Raw genomic sequence first — 16,628 nt, 5'->3', positions numbered from 1 at the left:
TTATTACTTTTTTTAAACACCGAGATAACACTGGGTTATTATTCAGAAAATATCAATAGCAATATTCCAGTTTGTGGTTCTCAAGATTGGTTTTGTATGCTGATCGTGGTCTTTTGTCCTGTCTTGATTTTGATCAAATGCCTCATAGATTGTCAAGACAAAGATGTTTCTATCAATAGATGGATAAATATCAGAGAAGAGTTTAATGGTTGAGTGTTAACACTATGTTACGGGTATTTACGTATAGTTTTTAGAGCACATTCTGCAGGAGAAATACTGAAGAATTGACGAATGGCATATATGAAAAGACATAAATAACTTATGAAAAGTCTATACATGAAACCAATAAAAGGGAAGAACTGGTTCAGTAGTCATGATATTAGATCAACAAGTGGTCCTGGAATCTGTCTATACTCTACATTTTCATATCTCTCCTGCTCTAATCCATTTGGTTCCGGTTCTAAAGTAATTATGAAGCTGATTATGAACTGAGCCTGTTATCTTCCACCAGAGAAAACGCTAAATTTGCAGACAGGTGTTCATCTGGATGAGCGCCAAGAGCCACGGTTCAGTTTCTTCGCTGTGGAGATCTGGACTGGTTTTACATCAGATTGTTATTTGCAGGTTTATCACCAGAGGCTCTAAACACATCCGGTTTAGAACACCGGTGTCATGCTCAGCACCATTCCTGGAGATTTACAGCCTTATAGGGTTGAATTTCTGCCTCTAACAAGATACTACTGAAGAATCGAATATACACTCAACATGACTGGAACTCTTTATAATCAACATCCATCCATCCACTGCCTGTAGCCACTTATCCTGTACAGGGTCGCAGGCAAGCTGGAGCCTATCCCTGCTGACTATGGGCGAGAGGCGGGGTACACCCTGGACAAGTCGCCAGGTCATCACAGGGCTGACACATAGAAGCAAACAATCATTCACACTCACATTCACACCTATAGTCAATTTAGAGCCACCAATTAGCCCAACCTGCATGTCTTTGAACTGTAGGGGAAACTGGAGCACCCAGAGGAAACCCACGCAGACACGGGGAGAACATGCAAACTCCAGACAGAAAGGCCCCCGTCAGCCACTGGGCTTGAACCCAGAACCTTCTTGCTGTGAGGCAACAGTGCTAACCATGCCTAGTGGGATTCATCTCTACCTAAAAAGACCAATGCAGCAGCGCTTTAGTACTTCAGTCTGTCCAGCTTTCTCACCATGTCGCTGCACTTGATCTTGGATAGTATATATTAGTCCCTCTTGTGCTAGCACCTGGTCTTCCCAGGCAGTCTCCCATCCAATTACTAACCTGGCAATTTCCATAGCCCTCGGCCTCTCACATAGCTGGAATTACAGTGGGGGGCTGGTCCTCAAGTAAGAATTACCGGTAGACTCCCTACCCACATCTTTATTTCAGTGTGCCTCACCAGATGACAATAGGTGCCATTTTGATAATGGTCTTTGGTATGACCTGAACATGAGTAGAACTTATGATTTCCTGGTTGAGAGATGACACTCTAACCACTAGTCCAGCTTATGGTATATAGTATATTCAAGTCAAAGTCCCTTCCGTGCCAGGACCTGGTCTTCCCAGGCAGTCTCCTGTCCCAGTACTAACCTGGCATTGGGCAGTGTCAATCTCCATTTCCATAGTCCTCGGCCTGTCACCTATTACATAGCTGGGTTACAGTGGGGGGCTGGTCCTCAGGTAAGAGTTTGACTACCTGCATCTGTATTTCAGTGTGCCCCACCAGATGACAGTAGGTGCCATTTTGATAATGGTCTTTGGTATAACCCGACCATGAGTAGAACTCACAATCTCCTGGTTGAGAGGTGGACACTCTAACCATTAGTCCAGCTTATGGTGTATACTATATTCAAGTCAAAGTCCCTCCCATGCCAGGACCTGGTCTTCCCAGGCAGTCTCCTGTCCCAGTACTAACCAGTCTTTTGAGGCGCATTGGGTGGCACCAAGTTCTGCTTTCTGTAGCCCTCAGCCTCTCACTGTAGGTGCTAAAAAAGACAACTGGACTTGCTTGAAATTCTTGAAGATGTTTCACCTTTCATCTTCAGTTCTGTCTGACTAGTGAGGAGTTCCAGGTATTTATCCTCTAGTGAACCAAAAGCAACCCTAAGGAGAGTCGTTGAGGTCACATGGGTTGTTGAGTCATCCATAGAGGATAAATACCTGGAACTCCCCATTGGTCAGACAGAACTGAAGGAGCCTTTCGGATGAGAGGTGAAACATCTTCAAGAATTTCAAGCAAGTCCAGTTGCTTTTTTAAGCACCTACAGTTTACTATGACCTGGATGACTGGGAACCTTGACAGACATACTCAGCCTTTCACCTATTACATAGCTAGGGTTACAGTGGGGGGCTGGTCCTCTGGCAACCATGAGAGTTTGACTTCCTACTCACATCTGTATTGCAGCATGCCTTCCAAATGGCAGTAGGTACCATTTTTATGATGGTCTTTGGTATAACCCGATCTCGAGTAGAACTCATGATCTCCCGATCGAGAGGCGGACACACTAACCACTAGGCCAAGTGGTGGTGTATGGTATATTACCTGGGGTTATTTCTGCTGTCATTTTATAGAAGCTAAAATACATTGAGATGAGAATGCGCAGTCTGTAAACATTACTGACATCATGACTAACAAAAAGTAATCTAGTCTGAATAGTGGTTAAGTCACACAGTTTCCTCGGCTGTTTCTCAAATTAGTGCTGACACTTGCAACCAAAGGAGAAGCCCAACGTACACATCATACAGCATGGTTCTTTAGGAGACTGGACAGCTCAAACTCCTCGTTACCGCACTGCAGTAAAACTTGCACGCACACAGCTGTGGACAGCAGAGAAACTGGACAACCATCAAACGCTTGAGAGCACCGCAGTATAAGGAGTTAACAGCAGAAACAAGGTTTTATGAATCCTGTAATGGGACCTGCGGTAGGCTGAAACCCTGCCATGCTTGTCTTCGATGTACCTTCAGTGGAGTGAAGTGCAGGTTAAGAGATGAACCAGCAAGACAGGAGAGACCATGAAGACTGAACAGTTTTACTCGTGCCACATTTAAAGTAATCATTATGAGTAATGCGATTTGCGTACTCGTCTGGGCTGGAGAAGAGGATCTCGAGACAGCCGGGGTGATGGTGTAAAAGAATTGCATTTTCATTTCTTCAACTCTCAAGCCTTATCATGGCATCCAGACTGATGTACATTCTTCACTCCTGTATCAACATCCAATTTCTAACAGCGTCACTGTGCTTCGAGATGAAGAATCTGAGTTTGAGGCTTGAAATAAAAATAATTAACACTGGAACAGGGAACAGTTGAACACTTTTGTCCATTCAAGAAAGGATTTTTCATTTCAATTTTTGCTGCTCTGTCCACTTTGTGCAATCTCATTACGCTTTACGTGATAACATCATCCTGCTCATTGATAAGGTGACGTTAGGAGACAAAACAGCAGAGCGAAAGGAAAAAAATAAAACAAGCACAAAAGCTGAAAGCTGGGGAAGAGCAAAAATAATCTCGACTCAAAATGTTTAAGGATTTTGCCGAGCCTTTAATGAATCAAAATTTAATGATTAAAACAAGAAAAAAAAAACTACATCTGCAAATGACTTAATACTCGTTAAATTAGGTTTCTGCATGGACAGATATTTTTAGTTGAAAAGACATCTTGGAATAAGGTGGAAACAATCGAGAGAGAGAGAGAGAGATAGATGTCTTTTTTGCAGTAAGTACAATCCTGAATATGGATATTTGGATATTTTATTAAAGATGCTAATGGCTGATTTTATGAAAGTACAACACTACTAACTAACTAACTAACTAACTAACTAACTAACTAACTAACTAACTAACTAACTAACTAACTAACTAACTAACATTTTGACCACCGTTACCCCAAATATGCCCTGGCAAATATATGAAGGTGAAGCAACACATGGTTTAATATGGATGGGAGAAGAAAAAAAACCCTCATGAATAGTGTTTAAGGTCCTGGTCACTCTACGGCTCGCGATGAGTTTGCGAATACTTGGTGATGAAAAATTGGTAGCATCGCCACCAATCGTGCAATACACGGCAAATGTTCTCCAAGCTTCGTGAGTTGTTGTTTGGTGTGTCTCCGCCCCATGAGTGGCCGTGAGCAACGTTTTCGTCAGCAAACTAAGCAGCGAATACTCGCAGATGGGTTTGGGAATATTTCCCGAAGCTTGACGAAGCATCGCCACCTCACTTTCACTAATAACCCATCGCAAAGCATCGTGAGCTGTAGTGTGACTGTAGCCTAAGACATGAAATACTGGAAATATCTGGAAATGAGGAACAACACAAGAAGCTGACCAATAGGTGTTAGGTAGTGTTGTGGTACTCAAGATCCGTCTCAAGACCAATTTTTGAAGGTTTTGGTCTCAACTGCATTTTTACTCGGTCTTGTGTCAGTCTTGGACATGGAGGACTCGGGATTTTGTTTCAAGACCAGTCAGAATTGGGTTAGAATTGGACCTCTATGTAAATAAATGGCTGTGATACTAACTGCACTGGTGCCTTCCTGAGAAATCATAGGGTAATTCCTAGTGTTGTAGTACTTGAGACTGGTCTTGATCTCAAGCCCACTTTTTTAAGGTCTCGGTCTCGTCTCGGAATTGACCGCATTGTTACTCGGTCCTGTCTCGGTCACGGATTTTCAGAGGGCTGTAACTTGAAAATGGTTGATGGTAGACAGATATTTACCATTATCAACTTATAGGAAGTCCCATATGGGCTTTCATTTGGCACCATGACCTTTGAGCTTGAATGACTTTGAAATGTCAAAATCAAGGTCATGGATCATCATAGGACTATAACCTGACAGCTGATGATTGAGAAATATTCCCATTATCAACATATAGGTATAAAACAAGTGCTGCTGGGTGAGATTTGTTTTGCCTGCTGACACTTTGTTTCATTTATAATGGCTTACTGATTACTTTTTATAGTACTTTTTGTTATTTTTTTCGCGGTCCAAATCCTGCACTCTGATTGGCTGGCGAGCAGGTCCATATCCTACGATATGGACCCCAGTTACGGACCCCGGTTATGGACCTCTGGCGACTCGCTCGTTCACAACAACAACAAACATAGTTGACAAATGTTTTTTATCAACATTTATCTTTTTTTTATAAGATTTATTTATAAGGTTATTAAAAATCTTGTAAATTTTTGCCACCATTTCTCAGGAGAATAGCATTAATTTTACATCATGGATAGCGATAACGACAGTGTTCACAGAGAAAGCAAGTTTTACTACCCTGAGGAAGAAGAAATAAAAGAAAACATTTCAGGAGAAAGCTAAAAATTTGTAACTGTTGCTAACGCCGAGCAAAAACATGGCTGAATCCTGAATGACTCCTATTTGTATAAATAGGGGACTACATACGCGGCAAAATTTAGTTTTTTTCCTGCCATGGAAGTGCACTTGTATACCGAGGAGGAAGCAATTTGCATTACAGCCGTGAATGAGGATTTTAAATGGCGGCTCACCTCAGTTCAGTTTTCCCTTTCGGGCGCTCTCGTTTTCTGTTAGAATTTCATCTCATCTCATTATCTCTAGCCGCTTTATCCTGTTCTACAGGGTCGCAGGCAAGCTGGAGCCTATCCCAGCTGACTACGGGCGAAAGGCGGGGTACACCCTGGACAAGTCGCCAGGTCATCGCAGGGCTGACACATAGACACAGACAACCATTCACACTCACATTCACACCTACGGTCAATTTAGAGTCACCAGTTACCCTAACCTGCATGTCTTTGGACTGTGGGGGAAACCGGAGCACCCGGAGGAAACCCACGCGGACACGAGGAGAACATGCAAACTCCGCACAGAAAGGCCCTCGCCGGCCACGGGGCTCGAACTCGGACCTTCTTGCTGTGAGGCGACAGCGCTAACCACTACACCACCGTGCCACCCCCTGTTAGAATTTGGTAAAGAAAAAAAAATATATTATTCATCAGCTTAAGATCGGTCCGTATGGTGAAATACCGTGACCTCTGCCTTGAATACTGACCTTGACCCAGAGGGCCTCGGTCAGTATTTTCAATACCTCAGTCACGGTATTATATATATATATATATATATATATATATATATATATATATATATTGGAACATTTAATTTCATTATTTTTAAGGCATTTTTGGTTGACAGCATTTCTTTACATGTGCCAAAGACTTTTGCACAGGACTGTATCAGTTTCAGAAATGATCTCTGTGTAGTGAAGGATATGATGGGAATCTGTTGTAGCAATGATGAAGAACTTGTCAAAGGGGCGTGTAAAGATGACCATACCCCCCCCCCCAAAAAAAGTGTCGTGATTTAAGACGCATTTTGCTGAAATTAGAAATTTGATGAATGTATTGTCATCTCAATACTTATCAAAAGAAGGCAGACACTATATTAAAAGTATAAAATATAAAAGAAAAAATATATCACTATATAAATATAAAACACATAGATAAGTAAATTATAAATTAAAATAATGATTTTAAGAGCGTCCGTGTAAGATCTGAGAGTACAGGATCATTTGTGGTGTTAATCTGGCACTGACCCTGTCCTCCAGGTCCTCTTCAGAAAATTGTCACCTTCCTAAATAAATAAATAAATAAATAACTCGCACCACTATAAATCCATTCTTCCTGAATCTTTCTCTCTCTTATCTCCTCCATACATCCTCCCACCTGCCTCCCTCTATCTCCCTCCGCTCGCTCTTCCTGCCTTTCTGTGAGTGCTGATTGTCGTGCTTTTCATTTTTCCTCCTCTGTATTGCCTTTTGTTTTGGGAACAAAGGGCACGTAAAGTCCTCGTCTTTTCCATCTGTCACTCAAGGATTGAGAGGCGGAAGATGGCAAGGAAAAATAAACAGCGAGAGAGTGAGAAGGATGGATGCGAGCATTTGATTTCGGGATACTGGTTAATTTTTTTATCATGTGTCAGTGTGTGACTGCTCTATATACAGAGGCATGGCCAGGGTTCAATGGTCTCGTGGGCTTTGTCATGGAAATTTGCATGACGGTGCTGCTGTGTTTCCAAAAATTTACAGACAGACAGACAGACAGATCATGTTTTTTTAATCCATCCATCCATTATCTGTAGCCACTTATCCTGAGCAGGGTCGCAGGCAAGCTGGAGCCTATCCCAGCTGACTATGGGCGAGACAAGTCTCCGGATCATCACAGGGCTGAGACAGAGACAAACAACCATTCACACTCACATTCACACCTACGGTCAATTTAGAGTCACCAGTTAACCTAACCTGCATGTCTTTGGACTGTGGGGGAAACCGGAGCACCCGGAGGAAACCCACACAGACACGGGGAGAACCTGTAAACTCCGCACAGAAAGGCCCTCGTCGGCCACGGGGCTCGAACCCGGACCTTCTTGCTGTGAGGCGACAGCGCTAACCACTACACCGTGCTGCCACTTTTTTAATCCTACATTGAAAATTAATTCACAATTCTTACTGACCATGACACACATGACAAATGCCGTTTATTTGATACTTTTATGAAATAAACATGGAGATTTTTTTTGTGTGTGTGCGCCTTTTACAACTTTCGGTTTTTCGACATTTTTTTTTTTGCATCCTTTGTGCTTTTTTAATCGTCACCGTTATAGAAGTGACCATTTGTTTTGCTTCCATTCCACAAAATTACGTGCAACTATAAATGGATATAAATAACAATATGGTGTTTAAAAATAGGAAAATTGCTGTCGTAGAATAAAAATAGGAATAAAACACTTCGAGACATGCTGTGACAGGAAAATCATCAATGCCCAGCATGATCATCAACAACAACAAAAAAAAGTCAAAGCCCCTCTCACACCAGAATCTGGTCTTCCCTGGTAGTCTCTTGTCCCAGAACTAACCAACTCTTTAAGGCATGCGGGCACTGCGGCGCCGATCTCCGTTTCGATAGCCCTCGGCCTCTTGCCTATACGGCTAGGGTTACAGTGGGGGGCGGGTCCTCTGGTAACTGCAAGAGTTTGACTTTTTATTCGCATCTATATCGCAGCATGCCTTGCCAGATGGCAGTAGGTACCATTTTTATGATGGTCTTTGGTATGACCCAACCGCAAGTAGAACTAGCAATTTCCCAATTGAGAGGTGGACACGCTAACCACTAGGCCAACTCTCAGTAGCGTGATCAATATTGTAGGTTATTTTCCTCGAACAAAACACCCCTTCATGTTTTACTCTTTATTTTACGGATTAATGGATATACACTAAGCTCTGATGCTTTCCATTTCCTGTTGCTGACCGGTGGGGAAACAGTGCGAGTCACGTGACACAACCTCGAATATTACACATACAGAACACTTTTTCGATGAATAAAAACATGTGTTCTATTCCCTTCTAGCTGGTTTTATTAATTTGGTTTGCTAGCATGCAATATCATTCGCATATCGCTTATCCTACATGTATTATGTCACTCTACCCAATGGAGCATGAGCGTTGAATATGGTTTATGATATTGCATGGTTGTCAAGACAGCATGACGTCACCCGTCAGAGCTGATGCAAATATTCAATGAGAAACTTTTCTGCTGCGCATGCGCACAAGAATTTCTTTGTTCGCTGGGAAAAAGAAAGACACATTGAACACCTGAAAGGCTCCCAAAACTTCATTAGATATTCTTCATACATATTTACAAGCCATTACTATTAGAGCAGGGACTTGAGCTCAGCTAAAACTTAGCCAGACACCAAAAAAAGCAACAGGGCAAAGGATTTTACAAGGGATTAGCGGCAGGCTGCCAGGTCACTCTGTTGTGTGTAGCTGTTGATTTAAAAGGTAACTCAGTAAATTACACAGGGAAATGAATACTTAAGTCTGAGTGAAAAATACTGTAGTGAGCGTGCAGCGTGGAAAAAGAGTCTAGAGAGAGAAATCTTAGTTTCTCGGTCATTAGCCTGTGCTAATTCCTCTCAACAGCATTGGCTTGACTGCTTTATTAGCATTCGCTAATACTACTGATGAACGCTACACCGGCTGGGATGTTACTTCACTGCTGCGCTGACGGCGCCGACTGTTGGTTAAGCTCATGTTGACATTCGAGAATGCTGATATGAAGAGAAAGTGTGTGTGTAATAATAACATTGCCTGGCTTTTTTTCATGGTCTATCAGATATATTCCATTCAGCTAGCATGATATTGTCGATGATGAATAGCTCCATCCATTATCCGTAACCACTTACCCTGTACAGGGTCGCAGGCAAGCTGGAGCCTATCCCAGCTGACTATGGGTGAGAGGCGGGGTACACCCTGGACAAGTTGTCAGATCATCGCAGGGCTGAGACATAGAGACAAACAACCATTCACACTCACATTCACACCTACGGTCAATTTAGAGCCACCAATTAGCCTAACCTGCATATCTTTGGACTGTGGGGGAAACTGGAGCGCCCGGAGGAAACCCATGCGGACATGGGGAGAACATGCAAACTCCACACAGAAAGGCCCTCATCAGCCACTGGGCTTGAACCCAGAACCTTCTTGCTGTGAGGGAACAGTGATAACCACTACACCACCCTAGATGAGTAACTGAATGGAATATATCTGATATACCATGAAAAAAAAGCCAGCCAATATTATTTAAATGTTCAATTCAATGCCATGCAATATACGGACAAATCCATCCACTTGGAAAATCGACTGTAAAAGCTGTCCTAGGTTTCATTTAGTCAGATGAAATATGATTATTAGTAAAACACTGATAATTTGAAGAATTTGGTTCCAAAATGCAATAAAGGCCAAATTTGAAAAATTGAAACTCCCACCGCCAAACCATCAGCAATTATCATATGTTATTCGTACCATATGCAGTTTTCGCCAAACCACAATATCTGCCATTGATTTACACACTGCATTACGGCCTTTCATTCCAAAATGCAACAAGCGCCATCACCAATTTTTCTTAAAACCAGACATATCCATTTGGCCAATCAGAGGCCCCCATTGGCGTGAAGTCTTCTAAGATGGCTGCGCCCATGAAGTAGGAAATCGCTTCGTCACTTCTCGCATTTATTGGACAATTTCACAATGAATTATGAATAATTTTGAAAAAACAATCTAAAAAAAATCTATAAAATAAAATTATCTGTGATGAAAGAATACGGTTAAATGCACTTTAAATAGAAAGGGATATGTAGCATTTTGGGGGGAAATGCCGTGGTGTGGATACTGTATGTAGTGACTTGACAAAAAAAATAATTACTTGGTTCAGTTAAAAGCTGTTAATTAGTTCTGGATTTCATTTTTGAAGTTTATTATCATTAAGGAGTTAGTCAATAAATTTTAAAACAGGATACAGTGGTTTTCCTTTTATAACTTCCTGTAATCAGAAAAAGTGATTTTTCTCGAAACAATAGAATTGGATATATAGCGTTTTGGGACCAAACTCTTCATTTCATGATGTCTCTGTTTTATAGATGTTTCATTGGTATGGAAATCTTAACCTGTCCAATAAGAAGAGACTTGGTAGTCTTGTTAAAATGGCCAGGAAGATCTCCAGATGGAGTGAGACTAAGCTTTCGGTGGTCATTTATAGCAGGCAGCTCTTGAGACGGGCCAATAATATACCGGACCACCAGGACCATCCTATCCGGAGGGAATTGGTGCAATTGCCCTGAGCCTGCAGTTTCAGTGTACCCATCTGGAGGACTCAGTGCTATTTTGGTCCTCCAGACAGTCCTCCAAGAGCTAGCTTTCATCTCAAGTGCTATTGTTATGCTTAATGGGAATTAGCACTCTATTTTCATTCTTTGTACATTTGCACTTGGAATGAAATTTCCATTTCCTTTCCTGTTGATGATGTTGTTGATGTTGATGACGTGGTCCTTTGTATTTGTCATTATGTCAACCCTGATCTGGAGAACTGGAATCTTTATATTTCACAAATATAGCTGACCACATTTCCCTTGACGCTCTTTCACAGCCGAGCTGTCGGACCGAGATGAACTGTAACAGAATAGAACAGATTAGATCTTTATTGTCTTTGTTCCTCTGGTACAGGAATACCAACATTAAACAACAGGTGAACAAACAATCACAAAACATCTCATCTCATCTCATTATCTCTAGCCGCTTTATCCTGTTCTACAGGGTCGCAGGCAAGCTGGAGCCTATCCCAGCTGACTACGGGCGAAAGGCGGGGTACACCCTGGACAAGTCGCCAGGTCATCCCAGGGCTGACACATAGACACAGACAACCATTCACACTCACATTCACACCTACGGTCAATTTAGAGTCACCAGTTAACCTAACCTGCATGTCTTTGGACTGTGGGGGAAACCGGAGCACCCAGAGGAAACCCACGCGGACACGGGGAGAACAAGCAAACTCCACACAGAAAGGCCCTCGCCGGCCACAGGGCTCGAACCCGGACCTTCTTGCTGTGAGGCGACAGCGCTAACCACTACACCACCGTGCCGCCCTATCACAAAACATCTCATCTCATCTCATTATCTCTAGCCGCTTTATCCTTCTACAGGGTCGCAGGCAAGCTGGAGCCTATCCCAGCTGACTACGGGTGAAAGGCGGGGTACACCCTGGACAAGTCGCCAGGTCATCACAGGGCTGACACATAGACACAGACAACCATTCACACTCACATTCACACCTACGCTCAATTTAGAGTTACCAGTTAACCTAACCTGCATGTCTTTGGACTGTGGGGGAAACCGGAGCACCCGGAGGAAACCCACACGGACACGGGGAGAACATGCAAACTCCGCACAGAAAGGCCCTCGCCGGCCACGGGGCTCGAACCCGGACCTTCTTGCTGTGAGGCGACAGCGCTAACCACCACACCACCGTGCCGCCATCACAAAACATATAGATGTATAAACTAATTCAACATATGTGAATTAGGACCAAAAGATGCTTTTGGACCAAACAGGCCGAAAAGCATCACAGCACAAAGATCATCGTTAAATGGTAGCACGAGCAGCACAATGAACACTCTCTCTCTCTCTCTCTCTCTCTCCTCTTCGAGAGACTTACTGAGAGGAACTACTGTACGCACTGAGGAGCCTTCCTGAGAACTACATACAGCACCTTCAAAGTTTTTTTTTTTTCGCTGATGCAAGTCGGCTTGCTGGCGTGATGTTAGCATGAAGTGCTAGCGAAGATTTTTCTATACAAGAAGAAGAACCCTTCATTTGTCACATGTCCACTCAAGCACAGCAAAATTCCTCCTCTGCATTTAGTCCATCTGGAGCAGTGAACACACACATGCACACACAAGTGAGCAATGAGCAAACACACACACACAGAGCAGTGGGCAGCTATGCTACAGCACCAAGGGAGCAGTTGGGGATACACTCTAAAAAATAATGGGGCCAGTACTGGTTCTTCAGGTCGATGCCATAGAAGAACCTTTTTCAGGGCTTCAAAGAACCGTTCATGCAACAGTTCTTTAAAGAACCATTTAAACCATTTGTTTGAGCAGTGAAGACAGATTTGTGTAAACATAGCCTATGTGCATTGACCAGCAAATGGTAAGAGAATGCCAGGCTCTGAAGAACCATTTCCAATGTGAAGAACCTGTCGCATAATGTAATGGTTCATCACAGAGTTTTGACTCTCCATGGAACCATCCAGAGATTTGAAGAACCACTGAAGCACCTTTATTTTTTAGAGTGTAGGTTCCTTGTTCAAGGGCACTTCGGCCATGATATACAGGGAGGGGAAAGTGCTGTTCATTCACTCAACTCCCCTCACCTCACCTCACCTCACCTCACATTTTTCCTGGCTGTCCTGGGAATCAAACTTGCAACCCTTTGGGCCCAAGGCTGCTTTTCTAACCTTCAGGCATCAAAATAATGCTGTATCTCCTCCTCCGTTGCATATGCTCAACAAAGCCTGGACTTCACTGTTGGTACATTTGTATGTTTTTTTCTCTCCATTTTTTTAACCTTAAATGCAGGGGTCCCAAAAAATGTACTCACATTTTGACTCCTTATAACTCATTGGATTTTTCATTTCTTTTCAAATCAAATTAACCCTAATAATGGCAGAAGTATGACTAAGAAAGAAAATTTATCATAAAGCGCTACTGGAAGCACGAAAACATCACGGAAGTGCAAAGACAATTTAGAGCACATTTTCACAAAGATCCACCAACACGACGCACCATTGCTCGCATCCGAGATCAGTTTGAATCAGATGGAACTGTGCATGACGTCCATAAGGAGTGTTCAGGAAGACCACGGTCATCAACCAGCCCCACAAAGGAAAACCCTCAACTGATCCCCACAGAAATCTGTACAACAAATGGCTCATGAGACAGGAATCCCAAAATCAAGCGCCCATCGCATTTTGAAGTGAGTTCATTGGAAATTTTACATTCCAACATTAGTCCAAGGCGGCACGGTGGTGTAGTGGTTAGCGCTGTCGCCTCACAGCAAGAAGGTCTGGGTTCGAGCCCCGGGGCCGGCGAGGGCATTTCTGTGTGGAGTTTGCATGTTCTCCCTGTGTGAATGGTTGTCTGTGTCTATGTGTCAGCCCTGTGATGACCTGGCGACTTGTCCAGGGTGTACCCCGCCTTTCGCCCGTAGTCAGCTGGGATAGGCTCCAGCTTGCCTGCGACCCTGTGGAACAGGATAAAGCGGCTAGAGATAATGAGATGAGACATTAGCCCACGCTCTAAATGAAGGCGATCCTGAGTGAGTACATTTTTTGGGACACCCTGTATTAAGAGCTGTTGTTTGTTAAAGCTAACATTTATAAAAATGTATAAAACTGGTGATTGCTGGTGCTACATTGGCTTGGGTTTGACCAATTACTGTATCACTGTAGATTTACATCACTTATAGTTCTTTTTGTGCTGAGAGAGAGAGAGAGAGAGAGAGAGAGAGAGTACCTACCCTGAAGTAGGAACTAAAAAACGTCCATCTATAAACTATAATCGTTCTCAGCTCCGGAAGTGGGGACACAAAAAAGTGGGCACTTCCTAGAAAAGTTGGTGGTATGGTGGTGTAGTGGTTAACACTGTCGCCTCACAGCAAGAAGGTTCTGGGTTCAAGCCCAGCAGCCAACAGGGGCCTTTCTGTGTGGAGTTTGAATGTTCTCCCCGGGTGCTCCAGTTTCCCCCACAGTCCAAAGACATGCGGTGAGGCTAACATGGGGGACTTTGGGCTGAAGTGCCTTTGACCAAGGCGCCTAACCCTCAGCTGCTCCCTGGGTGCTGTACAGTAGCATAGCTGCCCACTGCTCTGGGTATGCGTGTGTGCTCACTGCTCACTCCTGTGTCACTGCTTCAGATGGGTTAAGTGCAGAGGACAAATTCCATTGTGCTTGAGTGTGCATGTGACAAATAAAGGCTTCTTCTTCTTCTAAAAGTTCGAAGAACTATGAAAAAATTCCTCTGGTCCGAAAACACTTGTCATAATTTCCCTGTCTTTTAGTTCCTCCTAGTTAATCACAAACAGGAACTAAAGTCATTTTTAAACTTGCTTTATTTCTTAATTAACGTGTTATTCAATTACGTTTTTGGTTTTAGTAACCTTATATCGTGACTCGTATTGGCAACAATTGTAATTAAATATTATACTTATCGGCCCATTCGGTTTTTAGCCGTGTTGAATTTAGTTCGTTTGGTCCACGGCAGGCGTCGCTTATCCGCACGATCTTCACGAGACTTGTGCGAGACTTTGAAACGTGAAGTGTCAGCCAGCTGTCAGTGCCACCATTTTGAAAACTGTTTTCCAAACAAACCCTGTGTCTGAAATCGCTCCCTACTCACTATATAGGGCACTATATATAGTGAGGACACCATTTTGTAGTGCTGTCCGAAACCTTAGTGAGGATTATTTACACCCTATATAGTGCACTCAAAGTATCCCACAATGCATCATGAAAAGTAGTGTACAACGATGATCACTAACCAAAGCAATATATCCCATCATGCATTGTGGTCATGCTGAAAGAAATCAAATTAAAAGTCTCAAATTTGATTTAATACAAGGCAGCGGCAAAGAAGAAAGTATTCAGCCTTGATTTAAAAGAACTGAAAGCTGCAGGTACTTTGTATTGATTAATGTGGGAAATGCGCTCAGTATAATATGGATTTATCACAAAAACACATGCGTTTATTATTTTGAAAACCCACCAGCCGACTGATCTGGCACGGTTTAATTGTGCGACAGTAACGACGTAAATACCAGCGTGACGGACTAGTGTCCGAAAGTGTTTTTTCATTTTACCAATGAGCTCACTGTATAGTCCTCTATATAGTAATTCCCTATATAGGGAGTAGGGAATGAGTGAGCGATTTCGGACACAGGGGAAATATTGCACAAAAACGAGTTTAAATGATGATTACTGCCGACTTTTTTCAAACTTTCCTGATCGCTATCAAAACAAACAAAACTTCCGGCTTGATTACATCAGCATTCGAAAGAGGGCGCGCGTGTCTTTTGACAATGCTGGCAGATGTCGGTCACTTTGATTTCCGCTGTACGTTTTACTTCCGTCCTACGATGTCTCGCACAGGTCTCAACGAATCTCGTTTATGGCCATTGCTTTGACATATGGACTGATATATTACAGAGCATATTTCAAACACTCATAACTTGCTATAGCAGCGACAAAATAGCGATCAGAAATGCATTCCTACATTTAATAAACTGAGAAATAGAATTTTGATAATTAAAAAAATTGCCTTCAGCTCTCCTTTAACACTAGGACATTAGGACCCTAAAGAGCCCTATGGTGTCTTCTGTTTCCTGCCCTACCCGCGACCCATGTACTACTGGGTAGGATGAAAGAGGAAGGAAGATATTTTATATTTTAATATAAGAGGAAGCAGTAAATGGTTTGGTTCGCCATTGTGTATGCTAGCTATAAGTTGGGAAGGTTTCACTGATAAACCACTGTATTTAACGGTGCTGACTGCAAAGTCATCTGAAATTCTTTTATTGTTTATCGTGCATGGCATTTTCCGATGTCTCGCAAGAGCAATATCATGCAAATGAGATGTGATCATTTTGGGTTGCTTTTCTCCGTTTTGGGAGACCTCTTGAGGTAAACAGTATGAGTATGGCCATATGGAAACAGGAAACAGCTGAACACGAGGGAGGAGCTTTAACTAATTAGCATAATTATGGAAATGCGTCACACCAAGATGGCGACATGTGGAAAACATCGTGACTCTGCATCTACCTCGGAGAGTTTTGAATCGCAGGGATGTAATTTGTGGTTGATGTTCGCAAATAGATCCGTGAAATAAATCTTTTCTCTGTTACTGTTTTTGTGTTCTCGTTTCTTACTCGGTAAGATCAAAACATTAGGTGTATAACTCCATATCATACTCACTACTGCGAAGTCAAGCCTATACATTCTAAAGCTAAGATAGCGAAGCGCTAGCTAGAATGATTTAGTTATCTGTCCAGAAAAATGACGTCATCTAACCTTGCTCTGTCTTGCAGTTGGACTCACTAGGCAGGCTTTCCTTTTCTTTTCCGCTGGCGGGAGAGCCGAGTCCACCATGTTTTCCCACACCGACTTGTTTTGGGTAAAAGTAGGTCAAACAGACATGCCCCACGGTGGTCACATGATATTGTTGGTCGCTT

The sequence above is a fragment of the Neoarius graeffei genome, chromosome 20, assembly GCF_027579695.1.
Source record: "Neoarius graeffei isolate fNeoGra1 chromosome 20, fNeoGra1.pri, whole genome shotgun sequence".
In the NCBI taxonomy this organism is placed as follows: domain Eukaryota; kingdom Metazoa; phylum Chordata; class Actinopteri; order Siluriformes; family Ariidae; genus Neoarius; species Neoarius graeffei.
Note: the sequence above shows the minus strand (reverse complement) of the source record.